Genomic DNA, 16478 nt, shown 5'->3' with positions numbered 1-16478 from the left:
TGAGCCCGGAGCTCCAGGGCATGTGCTGGCCCGCATGGGAGGTCCACTGGCTGCCCACACTGGGGCTCCAGAGCATGAGGACCAAGCTTGTGCTGCAGACACACAAACCACATCACTGCACGCAGCAGGGGTGATGGCTTAAATCCCACCAAGTGCCATTGGCCCCCACCAGCTCTGTAGGGGGAGCCCGGCCACCCTCATGACCCTTGGAGCCTGGGATGCCCATCCCCTGTGGGTTAGAGGGTCAGCATGCTCTCTCCCAGGGGACCTTTTCAGAGCGGGCTTGTCATCCCCAAGTGCAGAGAAAGAGGGCTGGGAGAGGCTGTAGGGAAGGGGAGACGCAGGGCTCAGCCCCAGGTCCTCATCCATCTGGTGTGTAATGAGATTTGGGGTTCTGTGCCTGTGCTGCTTAGGATAACCCTGGGAGCCCCTTGTCTGTCCTTGAACCCTGCCCTTATGCTATCTTTGAACTTGTGGCCCAGGGAGCAACAGTATCCTTTCTCTGCACAGCTGGAGTGGGAAAGCTTGTATGAGCCCAAGGGGTGAGGGGTCAGGCACCCAATCCAGAGCCTGCAGTCGCTTCCAGTCTACACACAGCAGGCTGGTCCTGAAGATGGTCCCAGCTGCACACGGTCAGCCTGGAAGGCGGGACTCTGGCCAGCACGCAGGTGCAGTGAGTGTGGGATGGGCAGAGAAGTGGGAGGCCCCCTGCAGAGGTCTGCAAACAACCCTCCCTGTTTGGACATCAAGCTGGTATCTTAACTTCTGACCTGTCAGACCCACAAAGTCGAGAAGAATGATGCACAAAAAAAAAAAAAAGAAATCCCAAAGTCAGGTATGGGTAGTCAGGGGGCCCGCCCCACCTCCAGCCCTGGGCTGCGCCCCCACGCTCGCGGCCCGTCTTCCGCCCCTGAAGCGGTTGCCTCCTGACCCCTAGTGGCGGGAGCGGGGAGCTGCATGCCCTGCCCGTCGCGTCCCGCAGCGAGTGACCCCATGCATGGACGCAGACTGCCCGGCTGCACAGGCCGCGGCCCCACAACACAACTTTTGTACTTTGGTCCGACCTCCCCGAAGGCGTCCTTTTTTCAGTCTTATTTGTTAACATTTATAATGACATATAATCCAAAGTAAATGGAGGCTTCCTATTGCGATCTTGGCTGCCGAGCCTCTCGCTTGATTGAGGGGTGGGAGCTGGAAGAGCGTTGTCTGAGGACACCCCACCCCCGTTATGGAGGTGCCCGAGTTCCAGATGGGGCGAACTGGCCCCACGAGGCTCTGCAGACGCGCACGGCCGGCCTCGGGCCCGCGTGGGGCGTGGGCAGCGCCTCAGCCCACAGCTGTGGGGCCTTAAAGCCAATGTCCGGCACCTGCGGTGGAACCGGCAGCGGTGATGTGAAACGACGAGAAAAAACAAGGGCGGCATAAAGGGATCCAGTGGAGCATGGTGACTGTCTCCTAAAGCCCATTCCGCCCCACCATGGGTTATGAGTTTGGTCCCTGGAATCATCATTTGGTGGCAATTAGGAGGTGCAAACGATCAATCCTCCGCAGCTGGGCGGAGGGTGTGGGGCCGGAAGGAGGCCGCGGGCTGTAATAGGGGCGAGCGCCCGTGGGGCCGGCGTGAGGGCGTGAGGGCCCGGCTGCCGCCGGCCTCGCTGCGTCCCACAGCCTGGAGCCTCGTGAGGTTCCCCCCGGTGTCGGGGGGCTCGGCGGTGACCCGAGAGCGGAGACCCGGTAGGGACGACGGCAGAGGGAACGGGGGGGGACGGGGTGAGGGAACGGGGGAGCGGGGCACGACGACGACGGGAGAGGGAATGGGGGAGCGGGGCACGACGACGGGAGAGGGAATGGGGGAGCGGGGTGAGGGAACGGGGGAGCGGGGCAGGACGACGGGAGAGGGAATGGGGGAGCGGGGCAGGACGACGGGAGAGAGGGAATGGGGGAGCGGGGCAGGACGACGGGAGAGGGAATGGGGGAGCGGGGCAGGACGACGGGAGAGGGAACGGGGGAGCGGGGCAGGACGACGGGAGAGGGAACGGGGTGGCCAGGCTGAGGAGCGAGAGGCTCCCGCGGGGTGGACGCGGCTGCCCCGACGGCCGAGGCCGGTGTCCTCGGGAAGGCCGCGGCGGGCGCGTGTGCGCAGGCGCCGCAAACCGGCCACAGCCGGCCCGGGGCTGAGCCGGCCGGCCTGAGCAGGAGGCGCCGCGTTCCTGTCAGCTTCGTTCTCGTCGGCCGCGTTCACCGAGCCCGCCTGTTGTCCGAAGTGGTGGTCGGGCTACTTCGGAGATGTATGTGTGTGAGGAGCAGGAGGGAGCGTGCCAGAGAGGCAAGGGTTCGAGGCCCGAGGGTGCCCGGCACGATGGCGGCTGAGCCGTCGTCGCCATTGGCTGCTGCTGTGGCACTCGGGGAAGGCCCGTGGGCCTGCACCCCTTGCTGAGGCCTTGGCTGAACCGCCAGTGGCCCTCCCCGTCCCTCGCTTTCTCGCCGTTTTCACCCAAGTTGCGTGTGTTCACGTCTTTCCTACTGACTTTGGAGTTACCCCCGCCGCCTTCCCAGGAAACCAAGGCGCGGTGCCCAGGGCGTGGCTGTGAGATGCAAGGGCACACGCCAAGGGCCTGGGCTGCTGGCGGAAGCAGGCCAGGAGGAGGAGGAGACCCCCAGGGCCCCCCAGGACCGCCTTTGCCAGGGTGGGCGGCCCCTGAGGTGGTGGGCTCTGCGGGATACTTGCTGATGGGAGTCTCACTCGCAGCGCTGTGACCTGGGACACACGCCAGCACGCGCCATGCTGCCTTGTCCGCTCAGTGGGGTGCACACCCACACCTCCCGGGGCTGCTGGTTGGCTTTGGAAGGAGTGGTAGGCACTCCTCGAGGAGACACCACGCGGTCCGGCCTCTGCGGATTGGTGCCCTGAGCAGGCTGGAAACTGTACTGCCAGGGGACAGCTCTGGCGACCACTGTTGTCCCCTCCGTGCCCGTGGGTCAGGCTGCTAGCCTTGAGTAAATTCTACCGGTGGTACCCGTGTTAGGGTGTGTGGCTGCCTGATCTCACTTGACATCGTGACTTCCAGGCTCCTCCCTGTTGCCCGTGGTTGAGGTAGAACCCCTTCTTTGCAGTGTGGCCGGGGAGACCGCAGCACGTGCGTGGCCTTCCCATGTGGGTGCCTGCTAGGTGTCTGTCTTCAACCTGTCAGGAAAGAAATGACTCCATCTCCGTGGATTGAAGAGCAGGGGTGATGTCTTGTGGTGGAACAGTGGCTGTGGGCAGAGCTGGCAGTGTCACACATGCTTAGCCATGATGTCCCTGAGCCAGAGAAAAGGGGGAAAGAAGCCGTGTCTGCCTGGGAGAGAAGGGACAGAAGTCTAAGCCCTGGGCAGAAAGCAGGTGAAAAGCAGAGGGGCTGTGGGCATCTGGCCTGGCTGCAGGGCTGCCTGTGGGGAGACCTGCATGACGCGTCAAAATGCCAGTGTCTGACACCGAGCCGCAGTGCCTGGCCCCAGCGCAGACTCTGGGAGGCAGCCGGGGGAGGCTCAGGTGAGTGGGTTCCTGCCGGCCACCTGCGAGAACTGGCTGGAGTCCATGGCTGCTACAGGTGTTGGGGAAGTGAAACGGCAGGAGGGCGCCTTCTCTGTCTGACCCTGTGCTAGTTTTTGCCTTTATTTTTATTTTTGAATTTAATGATGCAATTCTGTAGAGTCTGGGATTTTCACCCACCCCACCTCCCAAAATTCCCATGCCCCAGCTGATTTTTATCATATTGTTATAATAGTATAGTCCTTCATAAGGTGTTATAATTCCATCAGTCTGTTATTTATGTGTGCCCCAACATTGCTGGTACAGATGATGTCAGATAATGTTATTTATCCATCATCCCATTGCCTAGATGTATCCAACAGTTTCATTGGGAGTCCACCTTTGACTTGGAAGTAGGGATGCCTGTTGTGTTGTGTCTTCATCAGGATATGGTAGTCTCCATTACTCTACCTCTGTACATTCCAATTTGCATGATGGTTTCCTTATATTGGACAGAATATATGGTATTTGTCTTTTGGGGATCGACTTATTTCACTGAGCATAACGGTCTCTAGTTGGGACCATCTTATTGCAAATGGTATCATTTCATTCTTTTTGATGGTTAAGTAATATTCCATGGAGTAGATGTACCAGTTTCTTTAACCACTCCTGTTTGGATGGGGATCTGGATTGTTTCCATTGTTTGCTATTATAGATTGTGCTGCTCTAAATATAGGATTACAGATCCCCTTCTCATAGGTAATTTTAATTTCCTTTGGGCATACCCTGTCCAGCAGGACCGTCAATGGGGGTCGCAACCAACCTAGGAGAGAATGAAGGGACAAGAGACATGAAGAATGGACAGCAAGACAGGATGTCTGATCAAGCTGTCAGTCTATTAACTAAGGCTCAGGGAGGAAAGGAGAAACTGGGATGCAAGCCATGGTCTCAAGACCAATTGTTCTTGAGCAGCCACCATATCAATAATAGTAACCAACATATCAACAATAGCATAGGTAATCAATAACAAGATGTGGGCAGGTACAGCATAAATCACATCTGAAACAGTTGCTAGAAACAATTGAAGCTAAGCGTGTGATTAGTTTCATAACTTCTTTCCCAAGCATTTAGCCAACCAGGGGTTTTCCACTATCCCATAGTTCTATATTCAAAATGGCTTCAGTGTGGCTACAGTACACGGCTCCTGACATGGGAATATTCAAAGGAGTGGGATAACTGGGCCATATGGTAGGTTTATTTTTAATTTTCTAAGCACTCTCCATACTGATTTCCATAGCGGTTGTACTGTTGCCTGAACTTCACCAGCAATGAAGGAAGGTACCATTCTCCCCACATCCACGCCAGCAAGTGTTGTTAGTTGAGCTCTGAATGTAGGCCAATCTCACTGGAGTTGAGTGAAACTGCAATGTAGTTTTTATTTGTGTCTCCCTGAAACATGGCTTTTCATGTCAGCCATTTGAATCTGTTCTTTTGAAAAATGTTCATTTCCTTTGCCCATTTTTTTCAAATGGTTCTTGCTTTTACTGTCCCTGGGTTTTTGAAGTTCTTCGTAAATCCTGGATATTAGTCCCCTATCACTTCTGTGGTATGCAAAAATTTTCTTCCATTCTGTTGGTTCTTCACTTTGTTTCCTTTGCTGTACAGAAGCTTTTTAGTTTGATGTAGTCCCATTTGTTTTGTCTTTGCCTGTGCTTTTGGTGTCTTAATTTTTTTTAAGATTGATTTATTTTTATTGGAAAGGCAGATGTACAGAGAGGAGGAGAGAGAGAGAGAGGAAGATCTTCTGTCCGATGATTCACTCCCCAAGTGGCCACAATGGCTGGTGGTATGCCGATCTGAAGCCAGGAGCCAGGAACTTCTTTCTGGGTCTCCCACACAGGTGCAGGGTCCCAATGCTCTGAGCCATCCTTGACTGCTTTCCCAGGCCACAAGCAGGGAGCTGGATGGGAAGCAGGGCTGCCAGGATTAGAACCGGCACCCATATGGGATCCTGGCACGTTCAAGGTGAGGACTTCAGCCACTACGCTATCACGCTGAGCCCTTGGTGTCTTTTCTAAGAATGCTTTCCTCATTCCTATTTCTTAGGCTATTTCCTAAGCTTTCCTTTAATAGTTTGATGGTTTGATGATGCTTGAACCATTTAGAGCTGATTTTTGTATAATGTAACAGGTGTGGGTCTTAATTCTTCAGGCTGCTGTCCAGTTGTCTCAGCAGCATTTGTTGAATAGGCCAGGCTTTTTTCCTGGATTGTTTTCAGTTTTCTTGTCAAAGATTAGTTGGCTATACATCTATGAGCTCCCTTCCTGCGCTTCTATTCTGTTCCATTGATCTTCTTTTCTGTTTCTGTACCAGTACCAGACTGTTTTGATGACCACTGCCCTGTAGTATGAGTCGAGGTCTGGAATTGTGATTCCTGCAGCTTGATTTTTATTCTTCAGGATCGCTTTGGCTATTTCGTGATCTCTTGTGTTTCCAGATGAACTTCTGTATCTTTTCTAAGAATGTTGTTGGGATTTTAATTAGGATTATGTTGAATCTGTATATTACTTTTGGTAATATGGACATTTTGATGATGTTGATCCTGCTAATCCAGGAACATGGTAAGTTTCTCCATTTTTCGGTATCTTCTATCTCCTTTTTTAATGTTTTATAGTTTTCATCATAGAGGTCTGCCACATACTTAGTTTAATTCCTAGGTATTTCAGATTCCTCTGCTATTTTAAAAGGGACTGAACTTACAATTTCCTTCTCGGCCATGAAATTATTTGTATATACTAGTGCCATCGGTTTGCATTAATTTTATATCCTGCTACTCTGCCAAGTCTTTTATGAGTTCCAGTAGTCTCTTGACTGAATCTTTTGGTTCTCCTATGTAGAGAATCATGTCATCTGCAAATAGAATTTCAGTTCCCCATTTCCAATTTGGATTCCTTTATTCCTTTTTCTTGCCTAATAGCTCTGGCAAGGACTTCCAATACTATATTGAACAGTAGTGGTGACAGTGGACATCCCTGTGTAGTTCCAGATTTTAGTGGAAAGGTTTCCAATCTTTCCCCATTTAGTAGGATGCTGGCATTGGGCTGGCATGTATTGTGGAATGTTCCATCTATGCCTGTCTTGCTTAGGCTTTCAGCATGAAGTGGTGTTGGATTTTATCATATGGCATCTGTTGATGATCATACAGTTTTTATTTTTCAGTTTAATGTGATGTATCACATTTACTGATTTGTGAATGTTGAACCATCCCTTCATGCCTGGGATGAATTCCACCTGTTTCCCTTTTTTGATTAGTTGGGGTAATGGGGAATCTAATTGTTGATTTTCTCAAAGAACCAGCTCTTTTTTGATCTTCTCTTGGTCTCTGAGTTATTTCCTCCCTTATTTTGATTATTACTTTTTTCCTACTAATCTTGAAATTACTTTTGCTATTGTTTTTCTAATTCCTTCAACTGTAAGGATAGAAAAGCACTAAGTTTATCCCATCCAAGTACTAACCAGGCCCGACCCTGCTTAGCTTCCGAGATCAGACGAGATTGGGTGCGTTCAGGGTGGCATGGCCATAGAAAAGAGCTAGTTTCTTAACATGAGCATTGAGATGAACTTTCCTCTTAACACTACCTTGATTGTGTCCCACAATTTTTTTTTAAGATTTATCTATTTTTATTAGAAAGTCAGATATACAGAGAGGCGGAGAGACAGGAGAGGAAGATGTTCTGTCCATTGACTCATTCCTGAAGCAGCCACAATGGCCAGAACTGAACCAAGCCAAAGTCAGGAACCAGTAGCCTCTTCCGGGTCTCCCACGTGGGTGCAGGGTCCCAAGGCTTTGTGCCAACCTCAACTGCTTTCCCAGGCCACAAGCAGGGAGCTGGATGGGAAGTGGGGCTGTCAGGATTAGAACCTGTGCCCATATGGGATCCTGGTGCATGCAAGGTGAGGACTTCAGCTGCTAGGATACCTTGCCAGGCCCCCCATAAGTTTTAATATGTTGTGTTGATGCCTTCATTTATTCCAAGCAATTTTTTAAATTTCCCCTTTGATTTCCTCTCTAAGCTACTGCTCATTTAGGACCATATTATTCAGTCTCCATGTGTTTGCAAGTCTATTTTGGGTGTTGTGACTTCTTGCTCTCTAGCTTCACTCCATGGTGGTCTGAAAAGGTGCATGGTATAATTTCAGTTAAAAAAAAATTTGCTGAGGCTTGCTTTGTGGCCTATAACATGGTCTGTTCTGGAGAAGGTTCCATATACTGATGAAAAAAAAGTGTATTCTCTGTAGAATGACAGGTTTGGTAGATATCAACTAAGTCCATTTTTTTCCAGAGTTTGGGTGAGTTCTGTTGTTTGAGTTTCTCTTCCATCTGTCCATTGATGTTAATGGGACATTAAGGTCACCCACTATGATTGTACTGGAGTCTATTTCTCCCTTGAATTTCGTTGTTGTTGTTTTTTTAATTTTTTATTGTATTTTTTACAATCTTTACATAGTTAATTGGAGTAAAAAGGTTCAAGGGCTATAGGAAAGTGGATAAGGGTATTATTTCCATATTGTTTTCTTCATGTTTAAAGGAGGGTATTAAGGGAGAAACCCCATCCAATTTCCCACCCTCCCTGGGTCCCGGATGTAGGGTATGCTCCAAGGTTCTTGTTCAAGTGGTTTTGATAGTTCACCAGTTATAAATCGCTGCCAATCTTGCCACTCCAAGCACTATGAAGTCTTTGAAGAATCCACTGGTTGACATAGTCCATCATAGAGTCTCTGTTTGCCCCGTATTTCACTGCCAAGATATAGCTGAGATGGTTAGTTGACCTGTTCTATCTTCTCTCTTTTTTTGGTTAGGGTTCTGAGTCCAGCATTTCGACTGGGGAGATCTCCAAAGAAACTTTGAGGTGTTCTCAGACCAGATTCTTGAATGTACTAGCAGGCACAGGGCCTGGCTCAGTCCATCGCCCTGATCAGCTGGTGGTTGCGATCGCTGGGTGGTTGTTTTCAGCCCCGACTTCCACTGGAACCAAAGGGTGTTGCAGTCCAGCCTGGTGTTGCCCTGCACATTCTCGGCTCTCGCATAAACAAGTGGGAGCTGCAGCCTAATTGGAGTGACCCAAAATAACCCCCACCAGGCCCGCCCCCTGCCCTGGTTTGCCAGTATGTGTAGCAGTAGTCCAGTCTGTCCCACACCCCATTCCATCCCAGCCCCTGTCATAGTTTTCGTGCCCTGCTGTGGGAGTGATAACCCAAGAGGGAGGAGCCCACTATTTCCCTTCCAGGCCTCTCCCACTCCCAGATTATGTACTCTCCAGGTAGTTCTGTGGTTTGACTTGACAGAATTAGCCTCCAGTGCCAGCTTCTGGCAGCTGATGCTGTGGCTAAGCCCAAACAACCCTCACCCACTCTTTTGTTTGCACCAGTAGGAATAATCAGCCCAGCCTGGTTTTTCCCTTATCTAGTCCACATGAGGCACACAGGTGCTGTAGCCTTGCTTAGTCTGGTTTGCCCCCATCCCAGCTCATGTCTCCAGCAGGAGTACCTGTCTAGCAAAGGAACCCTCCCTTATTCCCCTGCCAGCTCCGCCCCCTTCCTTCCTGGTTCTCACGCGTGCTGGTTGGGCACTGCAGTCATTTCTGGCACAGGCAACCTCACCTTGGCATTCCGTATTGTGCACTAGTTTTTGTTGCGATCAAACCCGGCTCGACCCACACTGTTCTGGTGCCTGGATTTGCCAGTGGATGATGTGAACAGATTCAGCCCCATCCATGCCAGATGTATGCCCGTGGGTAACTTTCCATGGCCTATTCTGAGCTGTTTCCTATCGTGTTTCTTGCGCTTACCCACAGGGTCTGTATCCTGCCAGAGGAGTTGCCCAGGCTCCTCCATCAGAACCTCTCCCAATGCCAGATTTTGCACATACCAGTGGGTCCATGAGCCAGCCCTACTCAGTTCACCTCCTGTCTTAGCAGGAACAGTGGCTTTTCCTGACTGACCTTCAACCCAATCTGGTTCTTGCTTTTGGATGTTTCAGCCCAGCCATGGCTCGTCCATACTCATATGTGGCTCACACATGGCTCAGTAGGGGGTTGAGACCTTGCCTAGTCCGTCCCACATCTACCCTGGTCCTCCAGGACACCAGAGGGTGTTGGGGTCTGGTTCGGCTCGGTGTATCCAATCCCAGTCCACGCTTGTGCCAAGGGAGACTACAACCGTTTCCCGTTCAGAACACAGACCCCATTCCAGCCCACACGCCCCTTAGTGAGAACCTCAACCCAGCTAGGGTTGTCCTCTTAGCTCCCCAACTGGGCCTGTTCCCAGCCATAGATCACTCGCATGCCAGTGGTTGCTCTGACTCAGCTTGGCACAGCCCCTCACCTGTCCCGACCTCTGCCTTAGACACTGTGGCTTAGTGTTCCTGGCTCGTGCAGACCAGTAGGTGGAAGAGCCTAGCTTGGCATGACCTGTGCTCTCTCCTGGTCTCTAGTTTTGCTTGTGGGCTAAGGTTTCCTCAGTCCTGCCCAGTCCACCCTGTTCCATTACCAATTGACACATTAGCCAGCTGTTGGAGCTACTTTTCCCGGCTTGTCCGACCCCCCAGGTCTGGACCACATGTTCACCAGCAGGAGCTATGATTCACCAAGGGAGTTTCCCAAGTTTGTGCACTTGATCCACTCCCAGTTCTCATACATGCCTTTGGGTTTAGGCCAGGTTCTGGCGAAGTCTGGCCTTCCATTTGGCCTTGTATGAGCTGGTGAACGTTGCAGCCCGGCCCATCCCACACCCTATTCAGGATGCACATTTGGGTGCTGCTGCCCTGACCAGTCCAGACTGTTGGGGGTTCCTTTACCTTTGATTGATGGCAGGCTCCTTGGTCACACTTAGCTTAGTCCATCATCACCCCATCTCTAACCAGTGGGGCTAGAATTTGCACAGGGTTGGGCCCACATGTCCCTCACAGAATCCGCCCCTGGTTATGGTTCTAGTGCTAGTTAATGTAATGGCCCTGCTTAATGTGACCCTTCTCCTGATCCATCATCATGTCAGGTAACAGGATATGATTCTGAAGGACAAACCCCGAGCCATGGCTTTTGAATGGACTGGTATTTGGTGATCAGCATTGTTCAGTGATTACAAGTTTTTCAAAGGAAGAGTTACTGTCATTGGGGATTTTTATGATTGCTTCACATCCTAGAAGCACAGTGGGTTCATACTGGATCTACCTAAGCAGCGATTCAAAGAACCAAAACCCTAGAGCTCCCAGGCCTGACAGCCAGCAGGCGGAGCCTGGCACCAAATGGCACACTGGCTGCCCGGGGATAGCTCACTGCGTGCACATGGTGGGTGTTGTCTAGGATCCAGGCATGAGATGCCCCGTCTTGAGACCCACTAGCAGCCAGAAGGCTGCTGGAAGTTTAAACTCCCAGGCCCAAGGTTGCACCCCTCCTCAATCCCATTCACCACCCAATGAGGGCAGCGGGTGAGCCCTGGACCTGCCCAGTCACGGAGACTTCCCCCCTCGGTGTACTCACCCCAAAGGGAGCAGCCCCCAGAGCCCAGGCAGGCCCGGGGACAGCTCACTGCGTGCACATGGCGGCTGTGGTCTGGGATTCAGGCATGAGACGCCCGGTCCTGAGACCCACCCTCTCCCTGAATTTCATCAATGTTTGTTTCACAAAGCTAGATGCCTGGGAATTTGGTGCATACACATTTATTATGATGATCTCTTCTTGCTGAATGGATCCTTTGGTCATTATATGGTGTCCTTCATCTCTTTTAATGTTTTTCACATTAAAGTCTATCATCTGATATAAACATGGCTACACCTGCACTTTTTTCCTTGCCATTTGCTTGGAATAGTTTTCCGTCCTTTCGCTTTCGGTTTCCTCTGACCTTTGTTGGTGAGATGTCTCTCGTAAGCAGCAGATAGATGGGTTTTGTTTTTTGATCCAGACCTCTGATCTATGGTGTTTAATTGAGTTTAAGCCATTTACATTCAATGTTAATGAAAGGTGGCAGTTTGATCTTGTCATTTTAGCAATTGGTTGGTCTTTGAGTCTTCTGTTGTCCTTTCAATGGGATGTTCTCCACATTTGGTTTTGGTAGTTGCTATTCCTTTTCTCTTTCATGAGAACATCTTTAAGTATTTGCAGGGTAGGTTTAGGAGAGGCAAATTCTTGGAGTTTTTCTTTATTATGAAAGAATTTTATTTCATTTTCAAAGACAAAGGAGAGCTTTGCTGGATACGTTATTCTGGGCTGATAATTTTTCGCTTTTAGTCTGAAATGTCACTCCATTCTCTCCTGGCCTGTAGTGTTCCCTCTGAGAGGTCAGCTGTGAGTTTGGGGATCCTGTATAGGGCACTTGATATTTCTCACATGTACGTTTAAGGATTTTTGTTTTCCTTATGTTCAACTGAAGAGAGCTTGATTATCGTGTGTCGTGGTGAAGGTCACTTTTGAATAACTGTTGGGGGTTCTGTGCCCCTCCTGTATATTGTTTTGTAATTATTTCTCCAGATTATAGAAGTTTTCATCTATTATTTCATTGAATACACCTTTAACCCTAGTTTCTCTTTTTGTGCATTCTGGAACTCCCGTAATTCTTGATGTTGGGCCTTTTAATCATATCTTAATTCTTGAATACTTTCTTTCTTTTTTTTTTTTTTTTAGCTTGACCTAGCTCTGCTTCCAGCTTTTTGTTCGGTTCCCCATGGTGACAGGAAATATCTTCCAATTCTGAGATTCTTTCTTCTGCTTCATTCTATTTTTGAGACTATCCCACTGTACTTTTAATTTGCTTCGCTGTATTCTTAACTTTTGAAATGTCTGCTTTCATTTGGTTCATTTCCTGTGTGACATAGTCCTTAAATTCTTTGAACTCCTGTATTATGTGCTTCTCATTGTTTAGAAGCTTTATAATGAGTTTTCTGAATTCTGTGTCCCCCATTGTCTCAATGTATTCCTCCATTAACTCTGAGGCTTTTGCTCCTTTACCAGAAAGTTTTCAGTAACAATTCATTGTGCCTCTGTCTCTGCTTTTAACTTTTGACATTGCAATCCTGTTTGGCAGATTTTTTTCTTAGTACAGGTTTCTAAGGTGTATTACCTACAGGTCTAGAAGTCAATTTTTGTGTCCAATCAGTGTCCCGGATTAGGAACATGCCAATGCCAACTGTCACAAATAACTGGTTTGTAGGCGGTGGCACTGATCTTGTCTAGATACAAGGTTGTGCTGGGGTTCTGCTGGAGAACCAGGGCTGTTGGCCTTCAGATCTGGGGACCACACAGATCCTACAGGATGTGCAGCTGACACTGTCTTCCTGTGGAATTAGCACAGCATGGCCAGCCAGCAACACCGCCACTCCAGCATTCAATGCCCATGCTGTGAGCTCCGTCCCACCACTGATCTGCCTTATAGAGTCCACCACTCCCTCTCTGTTCATTGCTGGGCCAAATTGTTCAGCAGGATTGGCTGGTCCCAGCCTGCCTTTACCTCTTGAGCTCCCCATGTAAACCCAAGCTCCCACTTGACCGCAAGGGCGGATCCATGGCCATAGCTGGATCTCTGGTTGTCACTGGAGTCTGGATTGCTGTTCACTGGTGGCTGGTGGGTTTTCTGTTCCTTGTAACACGGCTCTGCTCTCACCACCCCTTCTGTGTGTCCAGGGGGTCTCCAGGTACCCCCGTTGACTGCTTGACCCCTATCTTTTCCTGTAATCTGCTCCCTGTGCCAAACCCCTGTATAATGATGCTCCATCATCCTGAGCATGACTGCACCCTATGCCATTATCTTAATTCCCCCAGTTCTTTTTTTTTTTTTTGAATTTTCTTATATTCACTTTCCTTGCCAAATTGTTTATTTTTTTAAATGTTTATTCTGACTTATTTGTGAAACACAGGGACAGAGACCTTCATCTGCTGGCCCTTTCCTGAGTACCTGCAACAGACAAGGTCAGACCAGGCCTGAGCCAGGAGCCTCGAGCTCATTAGCACCTCCTATGTAGGTGACAGGGACACAAGTTACTGGCCCATCAGGACCTGTCACTATAACCTAGTGGCTAAACTCTTGCTTTGCATGCACCAGGATCCCATATGGGTGCCAGTTCTAATCCTGGCAGCCCTGCTTCCCATCCAGCTCCCTGCTTGTGGCCTGGGAAAGCAGTCAAGGACGGCCTAAGTCTTGGGACCCTGCACCCGCGTGGAAGCCCCAGGAGAAACTCCTGGCTCCTAGGTTCAGATGGGCTCAGCTCCAGCTGTTGTAGCCATTTAGAGTGTGAATCGGCAGACAGAAGATGGGACGTGCCAAGGCTGGGAGCAGAGAGCTCTTGGCAAGTCTCTCATGGGGGTTCCAGGGGTACCACTACTGGAGCCATCCCCCGCTGTCTCCCAGGGTGTGTGTTAGAGGACGCTTCAAACAGGAGAGGCGATGGGGCTCAAATCCAGGCACCCTGATCTGGAATACAGACTCCCAGGTGGACTCCCCAGAGCTGGGCCAGCCCCTGCCCCAGTATCACCACATTAGTGTAGTGTAAAGTACCCTGATGGTACAGTGAAATCATCCACACTGGGTATTTCCAGGCCTTTCTCTTTTTTTTAATTAAAGATTAATTTATTTTTTATTGCAAAGCCAGATATATATAGGAGGAGAGACAGAGGAAGATCTTCCATCCATTGATTCTCTCCCCAAGCGGCCAAAATGGCCTGAAGTAGAGCCAATCCGAAGCCAGGGGTCAGGAGATTCTTCTGGGTCTCCCATGCAGGTGCAAGGTCCAAAAGCTTAGGGCCGTCCTCGACTGCTTTTGGGGCCTTTTGGAGAGTGAACCAGCAGATGGAAGATCTCTATTTACCATTCCATCTCTCCTCTCTAACTCTGCTTTTTAAATAACTCTTCAGAAAAAAAAAAAACAAAACTTTAATACAGGACACCCTGCTGAATATAGATGGTATTTTATTCTGGTTTTTTTTTTTTAAGATTTATTTATTTATTGGAAAGTCAGATATACAAAGAGGAGGAGAGACAGAGAGGAATATCTTCCGTCCGATGATTCACTCCCCAAGTGAGCGCAACGGCCAATGCTATGCCGATATGCCGATCTGAAGCCAGGATCCAGGAATTTCCTCCAGGTCTCCCACCCGGGTGCAGGGTCCCAAAGCTTTGGGCCGTCCTCGACTGCTTTCCCAGGCCACAAGCAGGGAGCTGGATGGGAAGTGGAGCTGCCAGGATTAGAACCGGTGCCCATATGGGATCCTGGTGCGTTCAAGGCGAGGACTTTAGTCGCTAGGCCACTGCGCTGGGCCTAATTCTGGTTTTGATTTGCAGTTCCTTCACCGTGATATTCAGCAGTTCTTTTCATGGACTATGTGTTTCTTTTTAAAATAAGATTAATTATTATTGGAAAGGTAGATTTACAGAGAGGAGAGACAGAAAGATCTTGCAGCTACTCATTCACTCACCAAGTGGCCGCATTGGATAGAGCTGAGCCAATCCAAAGTCAGAAGCTTCTTCCGGGTCTCCCACATGGGTGCAGGGTCCCAAAGCTTTGAACCATCCTCTATAGCTTTCCCAGGCCACAGGCAGGGAATGGGATGGGAAGTGGGGCTGCTGGGATTAGAACTGGCACCCACTTGGGATCTTGGCAGTTTTAAGGCAAGGATTTAGCCTCTAGGCTATCACTCTGGACTCATCTTCAAGTCTTGTGCTGTTTTGTATCCTGGCTGCTGTACTTGCAGTGCAGATCTCTGCTCATGGCCATGGAAAGCAGTGGAGGATGCCCATGGCCTTGGGCCTCTGCACCCGTGTGGGAGACCTGGAAGAAGCTCCTGGCTTTGGATCAGCTCAGCTCCAGCCATTACAGCCACTTGGGGATGAACCAGTGAATGGAAGATCTTCCCCCAATAAAAGATAGTAATTTTTTACAAAAAATTTATTCTATTTTGTATTACTTTGAAAGGCAGAATTAAGAGAGACTGGTATCTTCCATCTGCTGGTTAGCTCCCCAAGTGGCCACAGTGGAGCAGATCCGAGGCCAGGAGCTTCCTGGGTTGAGTTGTTGGCCCTGGGTGGGTCACAAGTCCTGTGTGCGTGCATGCATGCAAACTTCAAGTATGTGGAAAAATAAGTTTATTTTGGTTATCATTTTAAAATTCATCAGTTTTTTTCTTTATCTCTTTGTCTAATTCTACCTTCCACACAGAAATCTTAGAGAGATGATGGCTCAAGTGCTGAGGCCATGCCACTCGGGTGAGACCTGGATGGAGCTGCTGCCACCTCGCCTCTGCCTGGCCCAGCTGTGGCTGCTGCGGCCATTTGAGGGGGGACTCCACTGAGGGAACATATATTGCTCCCTCATTCCCTGTAACTACTCTACCTTTCAAATAATTTTTAAGAAAATTACAAATGACAAAATTATAAATGAATAAATGATATATGTACATGAATGATTTTGTGCCAAGGGTCATTGTGGCATTGCAGATTTAAGCCACCAGCTACAACAGTGACATCACATGTGAGCAGGGTTTGAGTCCTGACTACTCCACTTCGGATCCAGCTCCCTAATGTGCCTGGGAAAGCAGTAGAGGGTGGTCTGAGTGTTAAGGCCTCTGCCACCATTGTGAGAGCCAGATTAAACTGCTAGCTCCTGGCTTTAACCCAACACATCAATTGTGGCTATTTGGGGAATGGGTTAGCAAATAAAACATTTCTCACTCTCCTCTCCTCTTCCCCTGCTGTCCCATACTGTCCCCCACATCTGTAAGTCTGCCTTTCAGATAAGCTAATTTGTTCTCAACATGTTGCACAAAAATAAACCTATGATGGTATTTTTTAAATACTTGAAAACAGAGGTCCCAGCAAATGGTTCAGGGGTTAAGTCCTTGCCTTGCACATACTGGGATCCCATACTGCGTCAGTTCATGTCCCAGCAGCTCCACTTCCCATCCAGCCCGCTGCTTGTGGCCTG

Source organism: Ochotona curzoniae, unplaced genomic scaffold, assembly GCF_017591425.1.
Source record: "Ochotona curzoniae isolate NIBS_2020 unplaced genomic scaffold, NIBS_Ocur_1.0 scaffold_2453, whole genome shotgun sequence".
In the NCBI taxonomy this organism is placed as follows: Eukaryota; Metazoa; Chordata; class Mammalia; order Lagomorpha; family Ochotonidae; genus Ochotona; species Ochotona curzoniae.
The sequence above is the reverse complement of the archived record's forward strand: the minus strand, read 5'-3'. Positions refer to the sequence as shown.